Below are 25,921 nucleotides of genomic sequence, written 5' to 3'. Positions count from 1 at the left end.
ATTCACATATATATAATATATATGTAATATGTATATGAATTCTTTTATTATATTCTTTTACATTATAGGTATTACAAGATATTGAGTATAGTTCCCTGTACTATACAGTAGATTCTTTTCCGTTATTTATTATATGTATATAGTAGTGTGTGTATGTGTGTGTGTATATATATATATATATATATATATATATATTTATTTATTTATTTATTTTACTGGATCATATGGTAGTTGTATTTTTTAAAATTAATTTTTATTGGGGTATGGTTGCTTTACAATGTTGTTAGTAGTGTGTATATTTTAATCCCAAACTCCTAATTTATCCCTCCTCCCCCACTTTGGTAACCATAAGTTTGTTTTCTATATCTTTCCTTTTGTTATTTGATAGTTTTCCTTTGTATTATTCTTGAGTTCCTTTCTTTTTGGTTTTTGTGAATCTATTGTATGTTTTTGATTTGTGGTTACCCTGGCTTTCAACTATGTTAACATAACTATGTCTACTTTCTTTAGACTGGTAGTCATATAAGCTCAAACACATTCTAAAAGATCTACATTTTCTTACTCCCCTCCCCCACATTTTGTGATTTTGATATTCTATTTTAAATCTTCGTGTTTATCCTTTTGCTGGTCATCGTAGTTATAATTATTTTCACAGAAATTTTTTTTTGTTTTTTAATCTATGTGCTAGCTTATTTAAATGATCTTAAATCCTTTTATATATTTTTGCCTTTCCCATTGTGGTTTACCCTTTCATATAGATTCTTGGTTCTTTTCTATTTAGAGAAAACCTTTCAATATTTCTTTTAGGATATGTTTATCCTATATTCTTTTAGCTTTTGCTTATCTGAGAAATTCTTTCTTGCTCTTTTTATTATAAATGGTGATCTTGCTGGGTAGAGTACCCCAGGTTTCAGGTTTTTTCCTTTCAGGATTTTGAATATATCTTGCCACTCCCTCTGGCCTGCAAAGTTTCTGTAGACAAATCAGTTGATAGCTTTCTGGGGGTTCCCTTGTAACTGACTCTTTGTTTTTCTCTTGCTGCCTTTGGAACCCTCTAACGACTTTTGCAATTTTAATTATGATATGCCTTGGTGTGTGTCTGCTTGGGTTCATCTTGTTTGGGATCCCCTGTACTTCCTTTACCTGGATATCTGTTTCCTTCTTTAGGTTTGGGAATTTTTCAGGCAAAATTTCTTCAAATACATTTCGAATCCCCTTTTCTCTTTCTTTTCCTTCTGAGATTACTATTATGTGTAGATTGGCATGCTTCATATTATCCCATAAATCTTGTATGTTGATTTCATTTTTAAAAAATTTGTCTTTCTGGGGAATTCCCTGGCAGTCCAGTGGTTAGGACTCCATGCTTCCACTGTCAGGGGCCTGGGTTTGATGCCTCATTGGGTAACTAAGATCCTGCAAGCCACTCGGGGCTTCTAAATGTCTTTCTGTCTGTTGTTTTTAAAAATATATTTATTTATTTATTTAGTTGCACTAGGTCTTAGTTGTGTCAGGCAGGCTCTTTAGTTGTGGCTTGTGGGCTCCTTAGTTGAGGCATGTGGGCTCCTTAGTTGCGGCACATGAACTCTTAGTTGCGGCATGCATGTGGGATCTAGTTCCCTGAACAGGGATTGAAACCAGGCCCCCTACATCGGGAGCGTGGTGTCTTATCCACTGTACCAACAGGGAAGTCCCCTGTCTCCTGTTCTGATTGGGTGATTTCCATTATTCTGTCTTTTAGATCACTTATTTGTTCTTCTGCATTATTTAGTTTGCTATTTATTGCCTTTAGCTCAGTTTTCATCTTGGTAATTGAGTGGTCTAATTTTGAGTGGTCTTTATAGTTTCTAGTTCCTTGTTACAGTGATCTGCATTTCTAACAATAGTCTTTCTTAATTCCTTCAGCATTTTTATCTCCCTTTTGAACTTGGGGTTTGGTAGACTGGAGAAGTCTGTTTCTTTGTTTGTTCTTTCAGCAGATTTCTCTTGTTCTTTTAATTGGGAATAATCCCTCTGCGTTTTCATTTTACTTATATTTCTCTGACTGTGAATTTAGGAGAAACAGTTATCTACTGTGGTCTTAAAGGGCTGTTTTCATGTGGGAGCAACCCTGTGTAGACTGTGTGTGCCCAATATTTTTGGTGCGAGGGTTGTTTTTGGTGTGGATGTTTGCCACGTCTTTCCTCAGGGTGTGCTGCCCTTGTCCCCTTGATAAGGGGTGTGTTGGTATTGTGGTGACCAGAGCCTGCACTGGATGTTGGGCAGGGCCTCCTCTTTGCTCTGTGGTTGTCACATCCCCATTGGGGGCAGGATCTGTTCCCCAGCTGTTGGAGTAGAAGCCCCCAGATCTGATTCTAAGCTGTAGTGTAAAGTAGGTGGTACTGGAGTGCTCCCTCTGGGAAAGTAGCCACTGTGTATTCTTCCCCAGGAGCTGTCTGCTGGGATGTTCAACTCTGTGATGCCACCTGCTACCCGGTGTGCACACCCACAAAGATCACTGTTGCTGGTGCTGCCCTCGGGGGCCACCTCCACCACGGTAGTGCCAGAAATTGGCTCAGATAACCCTCAGGCATGTGTGTGCACTCATAAAGCTGAGGGGGAAACCCACCAAAGCCATGCCCCTGCATCCACATAGGGATTGCCGGTAATCAGCTCAGATTTCAGCCCCACCTCCAAGTGTGTATGCCCACAAAGTTCACAAAATCCATGGTGGCCAGAGCCGTGCCTCACTATGAGCATGCTGATAATGAGGCTGCTATGACAGACCCGCCTCCCTCCCTTTCCTTGTTGACAATGGGGCTCCTACGGCAGACATGCTCTTGTCCTGTGTGCACACCCAGTTGTCGCCCTGGCCACACTTCACACCCTTTGGACTGTCTCTGTGCAGCCAAATCAAGTCCTCTCCCTGGTCTGTTCCCTGAAGCCCCAGTCATTGTGTACACCAACAGGCACGTGTCTTGCACTGGGAAGGGTGGTGATATGGCCAGGACTGTCTGTGCTGGTCTCTCTTTACCCTGTGGAGCACAGGCCAGCTCCCACACTCTCCTCTCAAGCCTCTGAAGCTCTCTATCTGTCTGGGTGGACCTCTCAGCTGGTGAAAGAGATTCCTAGGGTTAGGGAACATTTCCTCTTTCACAGCTCCCTCCCAGGGGCACAGTTCCTGTCCTGATTCCTCTTCTTCTCCCTTTCCCCTTCATCCTACCTGGTTATGTGGGGATTGTTCTTGCAGTTTTGGTTGTACAAGATCTTCTGCAGGCTTTCAGTAGGTATTCCATGAGAATTGTTCCACATGTAGATGTATTTTTGATGCATTTGTTGGAGGAGGCCAGCTCCACATCCCTCTACTCCTCCATCTTGATCTACACCTATGCAAGTCTTTTTATGGACATACGCTTTATTTTTTTTGGTTGAATATCTATGGCTAGAATGTTGGGTTATAGGGAAGGTATATGTTCAATTTCCTAAGAAACTGTCTAACTGTTTCTTAAAGTGGTTTTACAATTTTATATTCTCACCAGAAATGTATGACAGTCCCAATTGCTTTACATCCCCTCCAGTATTTGGGATTTTCAGTCTTTTTAGTATTAGCCATTCTAGTTGATGTGTGGTAATATTTCATTGTTGTTTTAATTTGCATTTCATTTATGAGAATGTTGAACATCTTTTCATGTGCTTATTGGGTATTCATGTGTCTTCTTTTATGTAATGTCTATTCCAATATTTTGCCCACTTAAAAATTGGTGACCACTGTAATGGGTCATTTGTCTCCTTATATACTTGTAAGAGTTCTGTATATATTCTGGATATAAGACCTTTGTCACGTGAATAAATTACAAATATTTTCTCCTCATCTATGGCTTTCCTTTTCACTTCATTAATGGTGTCTTTTGGAGAGTCTATGTTTCTAATTTTTATAAATCAATTAAAAATTTTATTGTTAGTGCTTATTATAGTCTATCTAAGACAACTTTAATTATCCCAAGGTCATGAAGATTTCCACCAATGTTTTCTTCTAGATGTTTTGTAGTTTCTTTCTTTTTTAATTGACAGAATTCAAAATATAACAATAATTCAGTAAATTTTTTTCAATACAGGTATACTAATGAGAAAATGGAATTTTATTTTGGGGATAATATTTTGCTTATTGGGATTCAAAGTTATGTTTCTTATCAAAATCTGTTGCAAATACTGATCAGTAGTGATATTTTATGTATTTCATTTTTGATAATGTCTCTTCATGTAGATAGGTACTGCCGAGTACTGATACTGTCCATGAGCATATGATTTTTTCCCATTTAATATTTTTATTGAGATATAATTCACATAACATAAAACTCATTATTTTAAAGTGTACAAGTCAGGGTTTTTCAGCATATTCAATATGTTGTACAACTATCAGCACAATCTAATTCTGGAACACTTCCATCAACCCCAAAGAGAAACCCTGTATTTAGTAGTCAGTCTCAATTTTCCCCTCTTCTCATTCCTTGGCAACTACTAATCTACTTTCTGTCTCTATCGATTTACCTATTCTGGACATTTCATATAAACAGAATCATACAATCTGTGGCTTTTTATGTCTGGCTTCTTTCATTTAGGATAATGTTTTCATAGTTCATCCACATTGTAGCATGTGCAAGTACTTCATTCTTTTTTATGGCTGAATAATATTCCATTGTTTGGATATGCTAGGTATTGTTTATCCATTCATCAGTTTTTGGACATATAGGTTTTTTCCACTTTTTGCCTATTATGAATAATGCTGCTATGAACATTCATGTACAAGTTTTTGTGTGAACATATGTTTTAAGTTTTCATTGGTATATTCCCTGAAATGATTGAGTCGTATGGCAACTCTGTGTTTAAATGAAGAAGTACCACACTGTTTTCCACAACAGCCAAGTCATTTTACATTCCCACCAGCAATGCACAGGGTTCCAGTTGTTCTACATCCTTGCCAAAATTTGCTACTTCTTTCCCTCTATCCTTCCTTCTTTTCTTTCTTTCTTTCTTTCTTTCTTCTTTCTTTCTTTCCATCTGAGTGGCTTTGAAGTGGTGTTTTGGTGGTTTGATTTGCATTTTTCTAATGACTAATGATGTTGAGCATCTTTTCATGTTCTTATTGACCATTTGTATATCTTCTTATAGTTTTAGTATTCGTATCTATCATCCATTTTATTAATTTTTGTGTTTGGTATGAGGTAAGAGCTGAGATTCATTTTTTCTCCACTCATATGTCTAGTTGATCTAGCCCATTTGTTGAAAAGACTTCTTAAGTTGTCCCCTGGGGTAAGCAGAGTAAGGACTCTACAAAGATGTCCACATCCTAATTCCTTGAATATTACATTATATAGCAAAAGAGGAATTAAGGTAGCAGGTGGAATTAAGGTTGCTTATCAGTTGACCTTACGATAAGGATATTATCTTGGATTATCTGAGTGAATTCAATGTGATCACAGAGGTCCTTAAATGAGGAAGAGGGAGACAGCAGAGGAGGTCAGAGTGATGTAATGCGCTAAGAAATTGGCCTACTATTGCTGGCTTTGAAAATGGAGGAAGGCGCCATGTGCCTCTAGAATGTAGGCGGCCTCTAGAAGCTGGAAAGGAAACAGATTTTCCCTAGGGTCTCTAGAAAGGAATGATGTCCTGGTGACTCCTTGATTTTAGCCTGGTTAGGTCCATTGGGACTCCTGAATTGACAGATTGTAAGATAATAAATTAGTATTGTTTTAAGCACTAAGTTTGTGGTAATTTGTTATAGCAGCCATAGAAAACCAATATTTTCCCCAAGATTCCTGCCCTCTGGTATACATGCTCTGTATAATCCCTTCCCCTTGGGTGTGATTAAGATTTGTGAATATGATGGGTGATCATTCCTGTGATTATGTAATGTTATATGGCAGAAGAGATTTTGCAGATGTAATGAAGGTCTTCAATCAATTAACTTTGGGTCAATCAAAAGGAAGGTTATCTTCTATTGGCCTGACCTTAAAAGAGGTCAAAGAGATTCAAAGTGAAAGAGATTCTCTTGTTGGCTTGAAGGAGAAAACTGTTACATTGTGGAGAACACCACATAACAGAGAACAGTGAGTGGCTTCTAGGAACTAAGGGCTTCAGTCCTACAACTGCAAGGAATTAAACTCTTCCAACAACATGAATGAGCTTGGAAGAAGAGTCAAAGTTCCAAATGAGAATGCAGCCTGGTGGACACCTTGATTTTAGCCTTTTGAGAACTTAAGCAGAGAACCCAGGTACACCACACTAGGGCTTCTGACCTACAGAAATATGTGAAACATATAACTATATATGACATAACAAATCAGTATTGTTTTAAGCTGCTAAATTTGTGCTAATTCGTCATGCAGTGATGGAAAAACAATGTGTTTTCCCATTGAATTGCCTTAGCAATGCATTGTTGAAAATCAATTGAGCATGTATATCTGGGTCTATTTCTGGACTCTGTTCTTTCCCATTGATCACTTTGTCTTTTTACCAAAACTGCTATCATTTGGCTTACCATAGCTTTATAGTACATCTTTAAAATTAGATACTAGGAGTCATCCAACTTTGCTATTCTTTTTCAAAATTGTTTGGCTATTTTACGTCCTGTGTATTTTCATATAAATAGTAGAATCAACTTTTCATTTGTACAAAAAATGCTTGCTGGAATTTTGATTTGTATTATGGTTGACCATTGAACAACACTCCATGAAGTGGAAAATCTGAGTATAACTTTACAGTTGTCCCTCCATGTCCATGGTTCCATACTGGCAGAGTCAACCAACTGTGGATTATGTATTTCTGTAGTCTGTATTTATTGAAACAAATCTGCATATAAGTGGACCTGCTCAGTCTAAACCAGGGTTGTTCAAGGGTCAGCTGGAAGTTGAATTTGAAGATCAATTTGGGGAATTTGAGCTTAACAATATTGAGTCTTCTGATTCATGAACATGGTATATATTTCCATTAGTTTTAGTCTCCTTTCATTTCTTTCTTTTGGTGGGGAGATCTAATTAGCTTTATTCAGTGATTCAGGAATCAGGCAGCATCCCATCTAGTAAATAGAAGGATGCTCAAGGGGTTGCATAAATGGAAGGTTTTATAATCAGAAGGAGGGTAGGGAAGAAGGTATTAGCAAAAGAAAAGAAAGGATTTTTTCAGGCCAGGCCATCTTCCTTTGGGGGGAAGGGAACAGCAGACGCCTTCATGATGCAGATTACCTCACTAGTGTTGATCCTGAAATTTCAGATTACGTGTTTAAAATTCACATTCCAGGGACTTCCCTGGTGGTGCAGTGGTTAAGAATCCACCTGCTAATGCAGGGGACATGGATTTGAGCCCTGGTCCAGGAAGATCCCACATGCCACAGAGCAACTAAGCCCATGTTCCACAACTACTGAGCCAGTGCTCTAGAGCCCACGAGCCACAACTGAGCCTGCGTGCCACAACTACTGACGCCCGTGAGCCTAGAGTCCATGCTCTGTAACAAGAGAAGCCACTGCAATGAGAAGCCTGTGTACCACAAGGAAGAGTAGCCTCCGCTCGCAGCAACTAGAGAAAGCCCTTGCAAAGCAACGAAGACCCAACATAGCCAAAATAATAAATAAATAAATAAATAAAATAAATAAAATTCACATTCCTAGCTCTCTTTGTGCCTAGCACAGCCATGGCTCATGTCTCCCCTAATCATTTTCCTAAGGAACAGACTTAAGTATGCCCTATCAGGAGATGAAATAAAGATCTGCCTGCAGCATTTCATTAAGATTGATGGCAATGTCTGCACTGTTATAACCTACCTTGCTTGTTTTATGGACATCATCAGCATTGGAGAGCCTGGAGAGAATTTTCTTCTGATCTATGACACCAAGGGTCGCTTTGCTGTTCATTGTATTACACCTGAGGAGGCCAAGTACAAGTTGTGCAAAGTGAGAAGGATCTTTGTGGGGACAAAAGGAATCCTTCATCTGATGACCCATGGTGCTTGCACCGCCCGCTACCCTGATCCCCTCATCAAGGTGAATGACACCATTCAAATTGATTTGGAGACGGGCAAGATTACTGATTTCATCTAATTTGACACTGGTATCCTGTGCATGGTGACTGGAGGTGCTAACCAGGGAAGAATTGGTGTGATCACCAACCGGGAGAGACATCCTGGTTCTTCTGATGTAGTTCATGTGAAAGATGTCAATGGTAACAGCTTTGCCACTGGGCTCTCCAACATTTTCGTTATTGGCAAAGGCAACAAACCATGGATCTCTCTTCCCCATGGAAAGGGTATCTGCCTTACCATTGCTGAGGAGAGAGACAAGAGACTGGCGGCCAAACAGAGTAGTGGATAAAATGATCTCTAGGTGACATGATTGGAAAAGTCTTTGTACTTAATTAAAGATAATACCACATTAAAAAAAATAAAATTCACATTCCTAGGAGAGGTTAAAACTGCAATGAAGTCTTGGTTTGCTGTTCTGGGAGCAAATTACTCCATTTTGGGCTTTTTTTTTTTTAACAATGCCAATTATATCTCAAAAAAAGTCAGTATTTCTCTAATTTTAATGTGTGAAGGAAGGTCTCCTTTAATTTCTGTTAGCAATGTTTTATAATTTTCAGTATGGAGATCTTAGGTATCTTTTGTTAAATGTGTTTCTATGTATTTAATATTTTTTCATGCTATTGTAAATAAAAAAATTTTATATTCCAATTTTTATTGCTAGCATATAGAAATACATATATTGCTAGCATATAGAAATACAATTATTTTTGTTTTTACCCTTGTATCTGTGACTTTGCTAAATTTGTTTTTTAATTTTAGTAGTTTTGTGTAGATTCTTTAGGATTGTCTATGTAGACAATCACATTTTCTATGAACAAAGGTAGTTTTATTGACTTCCTTCCAGTCTTTTTGCCTTTTATTTTTTTTCATGCTTTATTGAAGTATACAGGACCTCTAGCATAATGTTCAGTAGAAGTTGTGAGAGTGTCATGCAGTATATCACTTAGTATGATACTAATTGTAGTTTTTTCATAAATGTCATTTATCAAATTGAGGAAACACATTTCTATTTCTAGTTTGCTGAGAGTTTTGGTCATGAATTGGTGTTAAGTTTTGTCAAATTCTTTTCCTGCATCTATTAAAATGACTATATGATTTTCCTTATTTATTTCATTAACAGGATGAATTACAGATTTGTTTTTGATTCAATATTCAAAAACTTGCATTTCTTAGAATCCACTTGGCCATGATATATAATCATTTTTGTATGTTGCAGGATTCTATTTATTAATATTTTATTGAGGAATTTTTCTTCTATGTGTGTAAGATTGGTATTTTTCTTCCTTAAATATTTGATAGGACTCACCAATGAAATCATCTAGGTCTGTAGTTTTCTTTGTGGGAAGTTCTTGGTTATGATTATTTAATAGATTTATGTTGTGGTAGATGATCTCCAAAGCTGGATGTCATCCATTTCTTCCCTTTCTGTGTGCATGCCTCTACATGCATCACCCTCGCTTGAGGCTGGGGTGGTCTTTTATTTATTTATTTTTTAACATCTTTATTAGAGTATAATTGCTTTACAATGTTGTGTTAGTTTCTGTTGTACAACAAAGTGAATCAGCTATATGTATACATATATCTCCATATCCCCTCCCTCTTGAGCTTCCCTCCCACCCTCCGTATCCCACCCCTCTAAGTTGTCACAAAGCATTGAGCTGATCTCCCTGTGCTCTACAGAAGTTTCCCACTAGCTATTTTACATTTGGTAGGGTATATATGTCAATACTACTCTCTCACTTTGTTCCACCTTCCCCTTCCTGCCCTGTGTCCTCAAGTCTGTTCTCTACGTCTGCATCTTTATTCCTGTCCTGCCACTAGGCTCATCAGTACCATTTTTCTAGATTCCATATATATACATTAGCATACAGTATTTGTTTTTCTCTTTCTGACTTACTTTACTCTGTATGACGACTCTAGGTCCATCCACCTCACTATGAATAACTCAATTTCGTTCCTTTTAATGGCTGAATAATATTCCATTGTATATATATGCCACATCTTCTTTATCCATTCATCTATCGATGAACATTTAGGTTGCTTCCATGTCCTGGCTATTGTAAATAGTGCTGCAATGAACATTGTGGTACATGACTCTTTTTGAATTATGGTTTTCTCAAGGTATATGCCCAGTAGCGGGATTGCTGGGTCGTATGGTAGTTCTATTTTTAGTTTTTTAAGGAACCTCCATACTGTTTTCCATAGTGGCTGTATCAATTTACATTCCCACCAACAATGCAGGAGGGTTCCCTTTTCTCCACACTATCTCCAGTATTTATTGTTTCTAGATTTTTTGATGATGGCCATTCTGACCGGTGTGAGGTGATGCCTCATTGTCGTTTTGATTTGCATTTCTCTTATGATTAGTGATGTTGAGCATCGTTTCATATGTTTGTTGGCAATCTGTTTGTCTTCTTTGGAGACATAATTGTTTAGGTCTTCTGCCCATTTTCGGATTGGGTTCTTTTTTTTTTTGATATTGAGCTGCATGAGCTGCTTGTATATTTTGGGGATTAGTCCTTTGTCAGTTGCTTCATCTGCAAATATTTTCTCCCATTCTGAGGGTTGTCTTTTCATCTTGTTTATGGTTTCCTTTGCTGTGCAAAAGCTTTTAAGTTTCATTAGGTCCCATTTGTTTATTTGTGTTTTTATTTCCATTTCTCTAGGAGGTGGGTCAAAAAGGATCTTACTGTGATTTATGTCATAGAGTGTTCTGCCTATGTTTTCCTCTAAGAGTTTTATAGTGTCTGGCCTTACATTTAGGTCGTTTAATCCAGTTTGAGTTTATTTTTGTATGGTGTTAGGAAGTGTTCTAATTTCATTCTTTTACATGAAGCTGTCCAGTTCTTCCAGTTCCACTTTTTGAAGAGGCTGTCTTTTCTCCATTGTATATTCTTGCCTCCTTTGTCAAAGATAAGGTGACCATATGTGTGTAGGTTTATCTCTGGGCTTTCTATCCTGTTCCATTGATCTATATTTCTGTTTTTGTGCCAGTTCCATGCTGTCTTGATTACTATAGCTTTGTAGTATAGTCTGAAGTCCGGGAGCCTGATTCCTCCAGCTCCGTTTTTCTTTCTCAAGATTTCTTTAGCTGTTCAGGGTCTTTTGTGTTTCCATACAAATTGTGGAATTTTTTGTTCTAGTTCTGTGAAAAATCCCATTGGTAATATGGTAGGGATTGCATTGAATCTGTAGATTGCTTTGTGTAGTATAGTCATTTTCACTATGCTGATTCTTCCGATCCAAGAACATAGTATCTCCCCATCTGCCTCTATCATCTTTGATTTCTTTCATCAGTGTCTTACAGTTTTCTGCACACAGGTCTTTTGCCTCCTTAGGTAGGTTTATTCCTAGGTATTTTATTCTTTTTGTTGCAGTGGTAAATGGGAGTGTTTCCTTAATTTCTCTTTCTGATTTTTCATTGTCAGTGTACAGGAATGCAAGAGATTTCTGTGCATTAATTTTGTATCCTGCTACTTTACCAAATTCATTGATTACCTCTAGTAGTTTTCTGGTAGCATCTTTAGGATTCTCTATGTATAGTATCATGTCATCTGCAAACAGTGAGTTTTACTTCTTCTTTTCCAATTTGCATTCTTTTTACTTCTTTTTCTTCTCTGATTGCCATGGCTAAAACTTCCAAAACTATGTTAAGTAGTAGTGGTGAGAGTGGGCACCCTTGTCTTGTCCCTGACCTTAGAGGAAATGCTTTCAGTTTTTCACCATTGAGAATGATGTTTGCTGTGGGTTTGTCATATATGACTTTTATTATGTTGAGGTAGGTTCCCTCTATGCCCACTTTCTGGATAGTTTTTATCATAAATGGGTGTTGAATTTTGTCAAATGCTTTTTCTGCATCTGAGATTATCATATGGTTTTTATCTTTCAATTTGTTAATATGGTTTATCACACTGATTGATTTGAGTATATTGACGAATTCTTGCATTCCTGGGATAAACCCCGCTTGATCATCGTGTATGATCCTTTTAATGTGCTGTTGGATTCTTTTTGCTAGTATTTTGTTGAGATTTTTGCATCTATGTTCATCAGTAATATTGACCTGTAATTTCTTTTTTTGTGACATCTTTGTCTGGTTTTGGTATCAGGGTGATGGTGGCCTCGTAGAATGAGTTTGGGAGTCTTCCTCCCTCTGCTATATATTGGAAGAGTTTGAGAAGGATAGGTGTTAGCTCTTCTCTAAATGTTTGATAGAATTCGCCTGTGAAGCCATCTGGTCCTGGGCTTTTGTTTGTTGGAAGATTTTTAATCACAGTTTCAATTTCAGTGCTTGTGATTGGTCTGTTCATAATTTCTATTTCTTCCTGGTTCAGTCTTGGAAGGTTGTACTTTTCTGAGAATTTGTCCATTTCTTCCAGGTTGTCCATTTTAGTGGCATATAGTTCCTTGTAATAGTCTCTCATGATCCTTTGTATTTCTGCAGTGTCAGTTGTTACTTCTCCTTTTTCATTTCTAATTCTATTGATTTGAGTCTTCTCCCTTTTTTTCCTGATGATTCTGGCTAATGGTTTATCAATTTTGTTTATCTTCTCAAAGAACCAGCTTTTAGTTTTTTTTAATCTTTTCTATCATTTCCTTCATTCATTTTTCATTTATTTCTGATCTGATTTTTATTGTTTCTTTCTGCTAACTTTAGGGTTTTTTTTGTTGTTGTTGTTCTTCTTCTTCTTTCTCTAGTTGCTTTAGGTGTAAGGTTAGGTTGTTTATTTGAGATTTTTCTTGTTTCTTGAGGTAGGATTGTATTGCTACCAACTTCCCTGTTAGAACTGCTTTTGCTCCATCCCATAAGTTTTAGGTCGTTGTATTTTCATTGTCATTTGTTCCTAGGTATTTTTAAATTTCCTGTTTGATTTCTTCAGTGACCTCTTGGTTATTTAGTAGGGTATTGTTTAGCCTCCATGTGTTTGTATTTTTTACAGTTTTTTTTCCTGTAATTGATATCTAGTCTCATAGCATTGTTGTCGGAAAAGATGCTCGATACAATTTCAATTTTCTTAAATTTACCGAGGCTTGATTTGTGACCCAAGATGTGATCTATCCTGGAGAATGTTCTGTGTGCACTTGAGAAGAAATTGTCTTCTGTTGTTTTTGGATAGAATGTCCTGTGGATATCAGTTAAGTCCATCTGGTCTAATATGTCATTTAAGGCTTCTGTTTCTTTATTTATTTTATGCTTGGATGATCTGTCCATTGGTGTAAGTGGGGTGTTAAAGTCCCCTACTATTATTGTGTTACTGTCAATTTTCCCTCTTACGGCTGTTAGCATTTGCCTTACATATTGAGGTGCTCCTATGTTGGGTGAATAAATATTTAAAATTGTTATATCTTCTTCTTGGATTGATCCCTTGATCATTATGTAGTGTCCTTCCTTGGCTCTGGTAATAGTCTTTATTTAAAATCCCATTTTCTCTGATATGAGTATTGCCACTCCAGCTTTCTTTTGATTTCCATTTGCATGGAATATCTTTCTCCATCCCCTCACTTTCAGTCTCTATGTGTCCCTAGGTTTGAAATGGGTCTCTTGTAGACCGCATATATATGGATCTTGTTTTTGTATCCATTCAGCCAGTCTGTGTCTTTTGGTTGGAGAATTTAATCCATTTACATTTAAGGTAATTATTGATATGTATGTTCCTATTACCATTTCTTAATTGTTTTGGGTTTGTTTTTGTAGGTCTTTTCCTTCTCTTGTGTTTTCTGTCTAGAGAAGTTCCTTTAGCATTTGTTGTAAAGCTGGTTTGGTGGTGTTGAATTCTCTTAACTTTTGCTTGTCTGTGGAGCTTTTGATTTCTCCGTTGAATCTGAATGAGATCCTTGCTGGGTAGAGTAATCTTGGTTGTAGGTTTTTCCCTTTTGTCAATTTAAGTATGTCCTGCTACTCCCTTCTGGCCTGCACAGTTTCTGCTGAAAGATCAGCTGTTAACCTCATGGATATTCCTTTGTATGTTATTTGTTGCATTTCCCTTGCTGCTTTTAATATTGTTTGTTTGTTTAATTTTTGTTCATTTGATTAATATGTGTCTTGGCGTGTTTCTCCTTGGGTTTATCCTGTATGGGACTCTCTGTGCTTCCTGGATTGATTGACTATTTCCTTTCCCATGTTGGGGAAGTTTTTGACTATGAGCTCTTCAAATATTTTCTCAGACCCTTTCTCTTTCTCTTCTCCTTCTGGGACCCCTATAATTCGAATGTTGGTGCGTTTAACTTTGTCCCAGAGATCTCTGAGGCTGTACTCAATTCTTTTCATTCTTTTTTCTTTATTCTGCTTTGTGGCAGTTATTTCCACCATTCTATCTTCCAGCTCACTTTTCCGTTCTTCTGCCTCAGTTATCCTGCTATTGATTCCTTCTAGAGTGTTTTTAACTTCAGTTATTGTGTTGTTCATTACTGTTCGTTTGCTCTTTTGTTTTTCTAGATCCTTGTTAAACGTTTCTTGTATTTTCTCCATTCCATTTCTGGGATTTTGGATCATCTTTACTATCATTACTCTGAATTCTTTTTCAGGTAGACTGCCTATTTCCTCTTCATTTATTTGGTCTTGTGGGTTTTTATCTTGCTCCTTTGCCTGCAAGATATTTCTCTGTCTTCTCATTTTGTCTAATTACAGTGTTTGAGGTCTCCTGTCCCTAGGCTGCAGAGTCGTAGTTCTTCTTGCTTCTGTTTTTTGCCTTTGGTGGTGAGGTTGGTCCAGTGGTTTGCATAGGCTTCCTGATGGGAGGGACTGGTGCCTGTGTTCTGGTGGGTGGAGCTGAGTCTTTTCCCTCTGATGAGTAGGGCTATGTCAGGTGGTGTGTTTTGGGGTGTCTGTGAGCTTAGTATGACTTTAGGTAGTCTGTGTATTGATGGGTGGGTTTGTGTTCCTGTCTTGTTTGTTGTTTGGTGTGAGGTGTCCAGCACTGGGAGCTGCAGGCAGTTTGGTGGAGCCGGGTCTTGGATTCAGATAGAGGCCTCCAAGAGAGCTCTAGGTGATTAATCATCCCTGGGGCCATGAATTCTCTAGTGGTCCAGCATCCTGGACTTGGTGCTCCCACCCTAGAGCCTCAGGCCTGACTTCAGTTTGGGGAACCAAGACCCCGCAAGTTGCTCATCCCAGCAATAAAGGGGAGTAAAAACACTTTTTTTAATTAAAAAAATGATAACAAACCCCCAGACAAATGGTAAATAGTAAAATCAAACAAACAAAAACAGAAACAAGGAAATATACACACACACAAAAGAAACAAAAACAGAACCAAATAAAACAAAAAGCAAGAGAACAACCAGGCAAACAAAAGAACCCAAGAACAAAATCAAACAATTAAAAAGAAAACTAACAAAAACACAAAACCAAAAAACAAAACTAAAGCAGAGTGAGGCTGGGATGATTAAGACTTACTTTGACAAATGGAATACGGGAAAGCAATGCTGTGTCAGTTCCAGATGTATCCTTTAAGAGCCCTGGCCGCTCATTCTTTCCCTCTCAAAGTCAGCCACAATGTAGAAAATATGACTACTCTGAGGTTGCATTGCTAAGAGGGAGCTCAAAGGGAGAGACCATCTGAAGGAGCACTGAGGTACCAGACATGTGAGTAATGCATCCATGGACCTTCCAGCTTTGCCCAGCTGCTGGCTGAAAGTGACAGAGTGAGTCATCCCAGCCAACACCATTTGGAGGAGAAGAACCACCCAACTGAAGTCAATTATTTTAGCAACAACAAAATGATTGTGATTTTTGTTATTTTAAGTTGCTAAGTTTGCGGACTGGTTATGAAGCAATAGGATACTGAAAAGTAGGGCTTTCCATGTTTTCTCATTTTTCGTGTGTCACTTTTTGTTGTGTTTCAAGGAATGTGTCCATTTCATCTAAATTGTTGAGTTTATTATCATAAAGTTGTTTATAATATTTCCTTATTCTTTAAATATCTGTTGACTCTGTAGTGATACCTTCTATTTTAGATGTTTTGTAAGTTTTCTTCTTTTTCTTGATTAGTTTTACAGGGTTTTAACAAATTTTTGTTAATCATTTCAAAGAGCTATATTTTTTTTTAGTTGCTTGTTTTTTATTTAATTGATTTTGGCTTTTTATCATTTCTTTCTCTACTCACTGTGGGATTAATATGTTCTTCCTTTTTAGATTGTTAAGGTGTAAATTTGAACTACTGATTTTTTTACATGAAAATATATTTTTAACATCTTTATTTGAGTATAATTGCTTTACAATGGTGTGTTAGTTTCTGCTTTATAACAAAGTGAATCAGCTATACATATACATATATCCCCATATCTCCTCCCTCTTGTGTCTCCCTCCCAGCCTCCCTATCCCACCCCTCTAGGTGGTCACAAAGCACTGAGCTGATCTCCCTGTGCTATGCAGCTGCTTCCCACTAGCTATCTATTTTACATTTGGTAGTGTATATAAGTCCATGTCACGCTCTCATTTCGTCCCAGCTTACCCTCCCCCCTCCCCATATCCTCAAGTCCATTCTCTACATGTGTATCTTTATTCCTGTCCTGCCCCTAGGTTCTTCAGAGCCTCTTTTTTTTTTTTTAGGTTCCATATATATGCGTTAGCATATGCTATTTGTTTTTCTCTTTCTGTCTTACTTCACTCTGTATGACAGACACTAGGTTCATCCACCTCACTACAAATAACTCAATTATGTTTCTTTTTATGGCTAATATTCCATTGTATATTTGTGCCATGTCTTCTTTATTCACTGTCGATGGACACTTAGGTTGCTTCGATGTCCTGGCTATTGTAAATAGAGCTGCAATGAATGAACTATTGATTTTTAATCTTTGCTTTTTTTCTGTTATAGACATTTATAACTGTATATTTCCTTGTAGGCACTGCTTTAACCTCATTCCATAAAATTTGTTATTTTTTGTTTTCATCATCATTCAGTTAAACTATTTTCTAATTTCCCTACTAATTTTTTTGTCATGAGTTATTTAAAAGAATGCTGCTTACTTTCCAAATATTTGGGAGGATTTTCTAGGTATCTATTCTTCTTGATTTTTAATCTAATTCCATTGTGCTCAGGAAACATACTCTGGAAGATTATAATCTTTTGCATTTTACTGAGACTTGTTTTATTACTCAGCATATGGTCTATTTTGGTAAATGTTCATGTGCACTTGAAAAAAATGTGCATTTTAAAATTGTTCAGTGAGATATTCTGAAAATGTCAGTTAGATCAAGATTGTTGATAATGTTGTTCAGGTCTTTTATATCTTTACTATTTTTTTGTCTCCTCATTCTGCAAATTACTGAGGTAGAGGTGTCAAAATCTCCAGTCATGATCAGGGAATTGTCTATTTTTTTCCTTCCTTTAGTCAGTTTTTGCTTTATGAATTTTGAAGCTCAGTTATTATGTACAAAGTTAAGATTTTAACGACTTCCTGCTGAGCTAACTCTTTTGTTATTATGAAATGTCCCCCTTTATCTGTGGAAATACTCTTTGCCTTGAAGTCCACTTCATCTTATTTTAATATAACCATACCAGATTTCTTATTTTTACCATTTTCATCTTTTTCCATCCTTTTACCTTCAATCTGTGTCTTTATATTTCACATTCATATAGTTGGGTATTGTTTTTAAAAAGTTTACTCTGACAATCATTTCCTTTGAACTAGAGTATTCAGCTCATTTTTACTAAATTATATAGTGGATTTTAAGTCTAACATCTAGTTATTTTTAAAAAATTTTATTATTTTTGGCTGCATTGGGTCTTAGTTGTGGCACGCAGGATCTTCGTTGAGGCATGCGGGATCTTTCGTTGCAGTGTGTGGGCTCTTCATTGTGGTGCGTAGGCTTCTCTCTAGTTGGGACATGCAGGTTTTCTCTCTCTAGTTGTGGCGCCTGGGCTCCAGTGCACATGGGCTCTGTAGTTTGCATCACACAGGCTCTAGTTGAGGTGCGCAAGCTCAGTAGTTGTGGCACGGACTTAGTTGCCCCACGGCATGTGGGATCTTAGTTCCCTGACCAGGGATTGAACCTGCATCCCCTGCACTGCAAGGCAGATTCTCTACCACTGGACCACCAGGGAAGTCCCAGTTATTTGTTTTATGTTTGTTCCATCTGCTTTGTGTTCCTCTTCCTCTTTTGTAGGCTTCTTTTTGATTAATTGACTACTTTGTATTATTTTTTCATCTCCTTTATTGGCATCAAAGCTATTCCTCTTTTTTATTTTTTATTAGTTGCTTTAAGGATTATAATATGTATTCTTAATTTATCACAGTCTAATTATAATTAGTATTGTTTCACTTCACACATTATTCACACTTCACAAATATAAGAAACTAATAGGAGTATAACTTCATTTTCCTCTTCATCCTTTGTGATATTGTCATAATTTTAATTATATTATAAATCTCAATTTGTAATGCTATTATTTTCACTTTAAATGGACATTTGTCTTTTAAGGAAATTAAGGGGAAAGCTAGTGTTTTAAATTTACATTTAACATTTTTCAGTGTTTGTCATTTCTCCCTATAGATCTGTGTTTCCATTTGGTGTCATTTATCTTTAGCCTAAGAACTCTTTTTAGTAGTTTTTATAGTGCAGGTCTGCTGGTAACCAATTCTTTCAACTTTTAAAAAATCTGAAATGTCTTTATTTCACCCTCATTTTTAAAGAATATTTTTGTTGGATACAAAATTCTTAGATTACAATTTTTTCTTTCTTCATTTCAGTGTTATTCTGTGATCTTCTAGTCTCCATTGTTTCTAATGAGAAGGTAATTGTCTTTGTGTCAGTACTTCTGCGTATTTATTTTCTCATTTGGCCCTGGTTGCTTTCAAAGTTTTCTCTTCATCTTTGGTTTTCAGCAGTTTGATTATAATGTACTTACTTGTGGTTTTCACTGTATTTATCCTGCTTGGGGGTTCGTTTAGTTTCTTGAATTGGCAAGTTGATGCTTTTCACTACATTTAGGAAAATTTCAACCATTATTTTTTCAAAAAATTGTTTCTTTCCTATTCTTTCTCTGCTTTCCTCTGAGACTTGAATTGGGCTTATGTTAGACTATTTAACATTGTCCCACAGGTCACTGGGACTCTGTTCATGTTTTTAAATAAAAAAAAAATTTTTTTTCAGAGTGGAAATTTTTATGAATCTATCTCTAGTTCATTTGCTCTTTCTCTTGTCATCTTATATTTGCTTTTAAGCCAATCTAGTAAATTTTTGATTTCTGATATTTTCTTTTCAGTTATAGAATTTCCATTTGTTTCTTTTTCATAATTTCTGTTTCTCTGTGGACATTTCTTATATGTTCACTCATTAGGACCATATTTTTCTTTAAGTTTTTAACATATTTGGAATAGCTTTTAAAAAAAAATCCTTGTGTGCTGATTCTAACATCTGAGTCATCTCAGGATCTGTTTCTAACTGCTTTTTTTCTTGATTATGAGGCATATTTTTTGCTTCTTTGCATGCCTAGTAATTTTTTACTGTATCCCTGGACATTGTAAGTTATACATTTTAAGAAATCTGGCTTATTTTTTTCTTTAAAGAGTTTTGAGCTTTGTTCTGGTAGACAGTTAATTTACTGGTAGCTCTCCTTGATCCTTTCGAGGCTTAGTTTTAGACTTTGCTAGGGGAGGGCTGTTGTATTTATCTGTTGCTGTGTAACAAATTACCCCAAAACTTAGCACTTTAAAACAACTTTTATTATCACACCATTTCTGAGGATCAGGAATCTGGGAGTGACTTGGTTTGATGGTTCTGGCTCAGGGTCTCTTATGATGTTGCAGTCAAGCTGTCATTTGGGGCTGTAGTCATCTAAGGCTCCATCATAGTTGCAAAATATGCTTTCAAGAGCACTCATGTGTTTGTTGGCAGATCTCTTCCCATTGCTGGCTATGACAGAGGCCTCTGTCCCTCTTCATTTGGGCTTCTCCATGGGGGGGCACTAGACAAAGGTATGAATAACAGGAGGTGAGGATCATTGGGGAGGGGGCTACCAGCTGCTACAAGGGTCTAGAGTAGCACTTACTCTAGGTTAGGGTTTCTCAACCTTGACAATATTGACATTTTGGGCTGGAAAATTCTTCACTGTGTGGGATTATCTTGTGTACTGTAGGATGTTTAGCAACATCCCTGGCTCTACACACTAGATGGCAGTAGTGCTTCCTATCATGACAGTGAAAAAAGGTCTCCAGAATTTACCAAATGTCCTTTGGGGGAGGGGCAAAAATCACCTCTCCCCTCCAACTGGCAGTCACTTCTCTAGGACCCGAAACTTATTTGTGAGATGTGGGATAAATATTCTGTCACAGATGAATGTCTTAATGAGGTCTCTTTAATCTGGTTGGGCTAGAACTCCAATGACTCCTAGCACTGTGTGACCTTTAGTATTGCAGCTCTGCTTTCAACCATGTGTCAACTGCTTTCTGCTGTGCCTTTCTGTCTTTCTCTGTACATGTGCAGCCCAGGTCTCATTCAGTTCCCTTCTCTATGCTACTCAACTCTTTTTTTTGTTAATTAATTAATTAATTAATTAATTAATTAATTTTTTGGCTGCATTGTGTCTTCATTGCTGCACGTGGACTTTCTCTCATTTCGATTAGTGGGTGTTTTACTCTTTGTTGCAGTACGTGGGCTTCTCATTGCGGTGGCTTCTCATGTTGTGGAGCACGGGCTTTAGGTGCGTGGGCTTCAGTAGTTGTGGCACGTGGGCTCAGTAGTTGTGGTTTGTGGGCTCTAGAGTGCAGACTCAGTAGTTTTGGCTCATGGGCTTAGTTGCTCCATGGCATGTGGGATCTTCCCGGACCAGGACTTGAACCCATGTCCCCTGCCTTGGCAGGCAGATTCTTAACCACTGCACCACCAGGGAAGTCCCACTACTCAACTCTTCACGTTTTGGGTGCTTCAACAGCCCCAAACTCTTATCTCTGCCTTTTCAACTCAGCATTTGCACTCTCTCTGCTATTTGTGCTCTCTCTGCTATTTGTGCTGGGGCTCCTTCTTTGCCGTGGTCAGGAAATTGTCCTAGGTCAAGAGCCAGACAGCACATGGGGCTCACCTGATGTGCTTCCTTCTCTTAGGGGTTGCAATCCTGAGCTGGCTACAACAATGCTTTACAGTATTTTCCTTAGGTATTTTGTCCCGTTATATCTATTTATGGCAGAATGGCAAGTGTGATGGCAATTATTCCATTGTGGCTGAAGGTACACATTCCCAACATATTGTTGTTGTTGTTGTTTTTAAAGGAAACAACATTTAAAAATCAGAAGATTTCACTGCTCTGGAGAATCACATGGGACTGACAAATGGCAGTATTTGTCCAGACTGATGGTTGCTGTTCATCTTCACATTTATGCTGTTGTTTTTCTCATTTCTATGAATCCAAGTGCCTCCACCTCTGTGTCTCACAAAACATGGAAAGATACTCTGAGTGGACAGTGTGGTTTTTCTCACACATGTCCAACCTCACTTGCTTTTGTCATCCACACTTGAGCTGGTGACCCCTTTTCCTGAAATTTAGGGGAAGATGAGATCAAGGGGAAGAAAACATTCTGGTGTCATCTGTCTTGTCCATAAATAAAGCTTGGAGACTGTTTGATTCGAGCCAGTGCATCTCCCATGAATTCACTGGGCTGGGGTTAGCCACATGGCCACCACCAGGCAATTAAATGAACAGACTTCCTGAGGGGTTGGCTCTGATGTGGTTGTCTGAGTCTACTCAGAAGCTATTCATTTTCCCGAGGGCTCTGGAAAGAGACCCTTCAGTAGCATGTTACTGAAAGAAAACTCAAAGAGGAGAAGAACTGTGCTTCACCATATCAGGGTCATCTTCTGATTCAGATCCCATTTCACCCTGTCTAGGGGTTCTGAAGGAGCAAGAACAGGCTCTATCCTAAATGGAGACCAGTGGCTTATCCCCCAGGAGGTCCCTGTGCAAGAAATCAGAACAATCATCACTGAATCCAGAAAGGCAAGAAGAGTGTTAAACTGCACTTAAGTGGGGTTTGCACATTTGAATGCCCAGAGGGGCCAGATATGCACCATAAATGAATCAAGCTAGATGTTGAACAAAATAGAGTAGAGGGGTCTGTGGCCACTGGAGGGCACCTTTCCTGGTTGGGCAATCCATTTACAGACGTTTAAAACATGGAGCCAGTCAAACAAATCCACACCTGGGTTTGCCCGTGGACTGCCAGTTTACAGATCTGGTTCACATTCTTTATTAGTTCGGTGGAAGACACTGTTGCCAGTTTTCCCTGGGGGCATCAGCTGTCTTGTTGGGATGTGCACAGTATGAAGGAGGCTAGTTTCAGTAGCTTGGGCCATTCCTGGGGGATTTGGGTTGTGCCTAAGGGCAAAGAGCCCAGCATGAGCTTCATGGTCTGGACTTGAGGGCTACTCTGAGCTGTCCCCTGACGGAGGAGTCCTGCCCCTCAGGATCTCATGCCTTAGGGAATGCACTCTTCTGAGAGCTTTTCTCTTTTTGTTGGAGTTGTGTGATGCTCAGTGAGTGCAGGGCTGTGGAGGGGAGTGAAGGGAGCTCCAGACCACCCAGCCATTCACCCTGAACTGACACTTTCCCTCAGATCACCCTAGTGGGCCTGACCCCAGCCTGCCCAGCTATGGCATACACCAATGCTGCAGTCTGAGTTGCACAGGGAGGACTGGGGGACAGGCCCACCTGAGCCCATGGGGCCAGGAGGAGAGATCACACTGAAACTCCTTCACCCCGTTTCTTGGCCACAGCAAGTAGCCTTCCTCCACCCTGCAGCCATCTCTCCTGTGCACACAGTCAGAAAAGCCCTCTTTCCCCTGCAGTCTCACTTTAGCTCTTCACATGCAGAGGTGTCTCCACTTTTTCTGCAAAGAGTTTCCAGCAGGGCTGTGATAGAGCTAGTGGCCCAGGCTAGTTTTTCATCCTCCCCACCTGATTGGTTACCTTACAGCGTCTTCCTGGCTTCTCTAGATTTTTCTTGGTGTTCATGAGAAAACTGTGCACACTAGTCTTTTAAATATTATATTTTTTATAAAGTGCTGATCTTAAATATTTTACTAGGTTCAGAAAAAACAGTCCAATGCTTACATAAGCTTTTTTTAAAACTATCAGAAAACTAGGAATAGACAGAAACTTCTTCAACTTCATAACAACTTCTATATTTCAAAAGCCTTCAGCAAATAGGATACTTGGTGAAAACATATGCCTTATGAACAAGGCTGGGTGATAAGGCCCATCCCCACTGTTAACACCACATTTAGGGTTTTGGCACCAATGCTCTATGGAATGGAAATGTCATAAGACCTGTCAGAATTGGAAGGAAAAAATTAAATCCTCATTACAAGAAGAGAATAACATCACATATATATTAAACTCAGCCCAATCAACAGACAAAATAATAGAACCAACAAGTTGCTTAAGCAATTTTCTGGATGCACAGTCAGCTTACAGACAGCAACAGCCTCCCTCTGTATCAGCAACAACCATCTAAAAAGTAAGAAGTCATTGAGTTTCCTGGTTGGTGACCATGTCGAGGTGCTGGGAAGGTGGTGCACCTGAAGAAAGCATGGAAACTGTGCCCTTTCCCCACACATCACCTAATGCATCTCTTCCATGCAACTGTTCCTGAGTTGTGTCCTTTATAGCAAACCAATAAACAGACTGAAAGCAAAGCCTGTAATACCTTTTCTAAAACAGAGTTCTCTTTTAATTGATTCAATTTCGGGGTGGAAAATACAGAAGGCTCCTTGGTTTATACATGACTTTGTAAGAGAATCAGTACTTATAGGGCTATTGAAATTCCAGGTATTGAAGCAATAGCAGAATTACTCCTGGACTACAAATGAACAGGGTTCTCTTCAAACAATCCAAAAACAGCTGGCTACTATCCAAATCCTCCATTGGTCCTGTCAAAGGATGAGACATTGCCAACCAAATAAATTATCTTTACTGAAAAAGAAGTGAGGAAACATATATGCAGCAAATGTACTGGAAAGATGTTGATATTCAAAAAATACCATAAAGAGCTTTATAGGAACAAATTCTTAATGAAAAGTGACCAAGAAATTTTTAAAAGTCACCATTTGCAATAGCAAAAAAGCATCCAGAAGTCAACCTAACAAAGAATGCAGAGGACTTTTCTGTAGAAAAATGGAAACTTCTAGTAAAGGACATAAAAGGAGACATTACTACATGGAGAGATTACTGTGTGTATGGGTGAGATTTCTTACTGTTACAAGGCTTTCAAGTCTCCCAGATTCATCTAGGCATTGAATGCAATCCAGATCAAAATTTCAGCTGGAATTGTTGAGGAAATCAACAAACTCATTGCCAAATGTGTATAGAAGAATCAAGGTACAAGAAGAGGTGAGTCACTCCAGGCCAAACACATGTAGGTCTTTCCACTGCTTCTCATGTGATGAGGTTTCCAGACCCTACACCATCCTAGGCCTCCACCTTAGTATATTCCAGTTCATCAAAATCCTTCATAAATTGCTGTTCCAAGTAGCAAATTCAATCCCATTATGGTCACCACAAGATAGAGGAGGGCAACGAGCCTCCAACTAGGTACCCTGGAGTAGTGGAAATGGCAGAAGCCTTGGAGTCTGGTAGATGTGGTGGGACACCCCCCAACTCTGATCCAACTTCCATCTGTCACTCAGCCTACACTCCAAGGAGGTGAATTTAACAAGCTTACCATGATTGGGGCATTTCCATCCCTTCTTTTCTTTCACGTTCAATCCTTTCCTACTCTTTGTCTTCACATATTACTTGGTTCTTTCCTTCTATCCCCTTTATTTATTTTTAATACACTGGTTCAGAACCAGTGTTCTTTTTTTTTTTTTTGGCTGAGTTTGGGTCTTTGTTGCTGCTCGTGGGCTTTCTCTAGTTGCGGCGAGTGGGGGCTACTCTTCATTGCGGTGCGTGGGCTTCTCATTGCGGTGGCTTCTCTTGTTGCAGAGCACGGGCTCTAGGTGGCGGGCTTCAGTAGGTGCTGCATGTGGACTCAGTAGTTGCGGCTCGCGGGACCTAGAACACGTGGACTTCAGTAGTTGTGGCTTGCGGGCTCTAGAGCGCAGGCTCAGTAGTTGTGGCACACAGGCTTAGTTGCTCCACGGCATGTGGGGTCTTCCAGGACCAGGGATTGAACCCATGTCCCCTGCATTGGCAGGTGGATTCTTAACTACTGTGCCACCAGGGAAGTCCCTATCCTCTTTATTTTTAAAAGAGGTGGAAATATAAAAGCAAAGACGGAGGTGAATGAGAAAGGAATCTGAGCAAGTATGAAAAAGTTTTTTATAGCAATTTTATAAAAATTAGGCACACAAAGTATTTCCATAAATAAACTATCAATCAATCTAGTTTGCTAGTTGGACTTCTCCAAGGGCATCGTGAAAGCCCAAGAGGAAGAACACCGAACCAATTGCAGATGAAAGGAACAGACCTGCCTACCACCCAATGTCCACCCAGCGAAGCCAGGAAAGGTCAGGTGAGGGGAGGAACTTCTGGAGAATTCCTGGCTGGAAAAACTCTTTGGCAGGGCAAGGGCTACTGAGGAGAGAGAGGGCCTGCAGGTTAACAGCACTTTCCTCAAGGTCACTGGCCCTCTGCAGCACTTGAGAGGTGAAGGTTGAGACATATTAACCAGAGGAACTCATGATATCATAAAAGAATTTGAGAACTAAGTCATATAGGTCTCAACTGTTGTAGACAAATAATAAATCAGAATGTCTGTCAAAATTAAAAAAAAAAAAGAAGAGCTAAGTCAATCTTTCAAAATTTCTCCGTCACGGCGTGTCATGGAGGCTGTGGTCCTGGTCATGGGATAGACTTGGGATGTCAATAGCATGAAATAGAGAACTTGAAACAGACCTGGTATTCATGGGAATTTGGTATACAAGTGGCACCACAA

The 25,921-nt window shown here is 38.6% G+C and overlaps 1 pseudogene across 1 annotated transcript in view; it reads left to right on the top strand.

Moving 5' to 3' along the window:
- Nucleotides 1–4,212: 4,212 nt before the first annotated feature.
- Nucleotides 4,213–25,921, top strand: part of LOC309656750 (small ribosomal subunit protein eS4 pseudogene) — a 65,084-nt pseudogene continuing 43,375 nt past the window's right edge. The window contains exon 1 of the transcript XR_014268300.1: nucleotides 4,213–14,603. The product of XR_014268300.1 is annotated as a small ribosomal subunit protein eS4 pseudogene (transcript). The remainder of the gene's footprint in view (nucleotides 14,604–25,921) is intronic.

Source organism: Balaenoptera physalus (assembly GCF_965194825.1).
Source record: "Balaenoptera physalus genome assembly, chromosome: 3".
In the NCBI taxonomy this organism is placed as follows: Eukaryota; Metazoa; Chordata; class Mammalia; order Artiodactyla; family Balaenopteridae; genus Balaenoptera; species Balaenoptera physalus.
The sequence above is the reverse complement of the archived record's forward strand: the minus strand, read 5'-3'. Positions and strand labels throughout refer to the sequence as shown.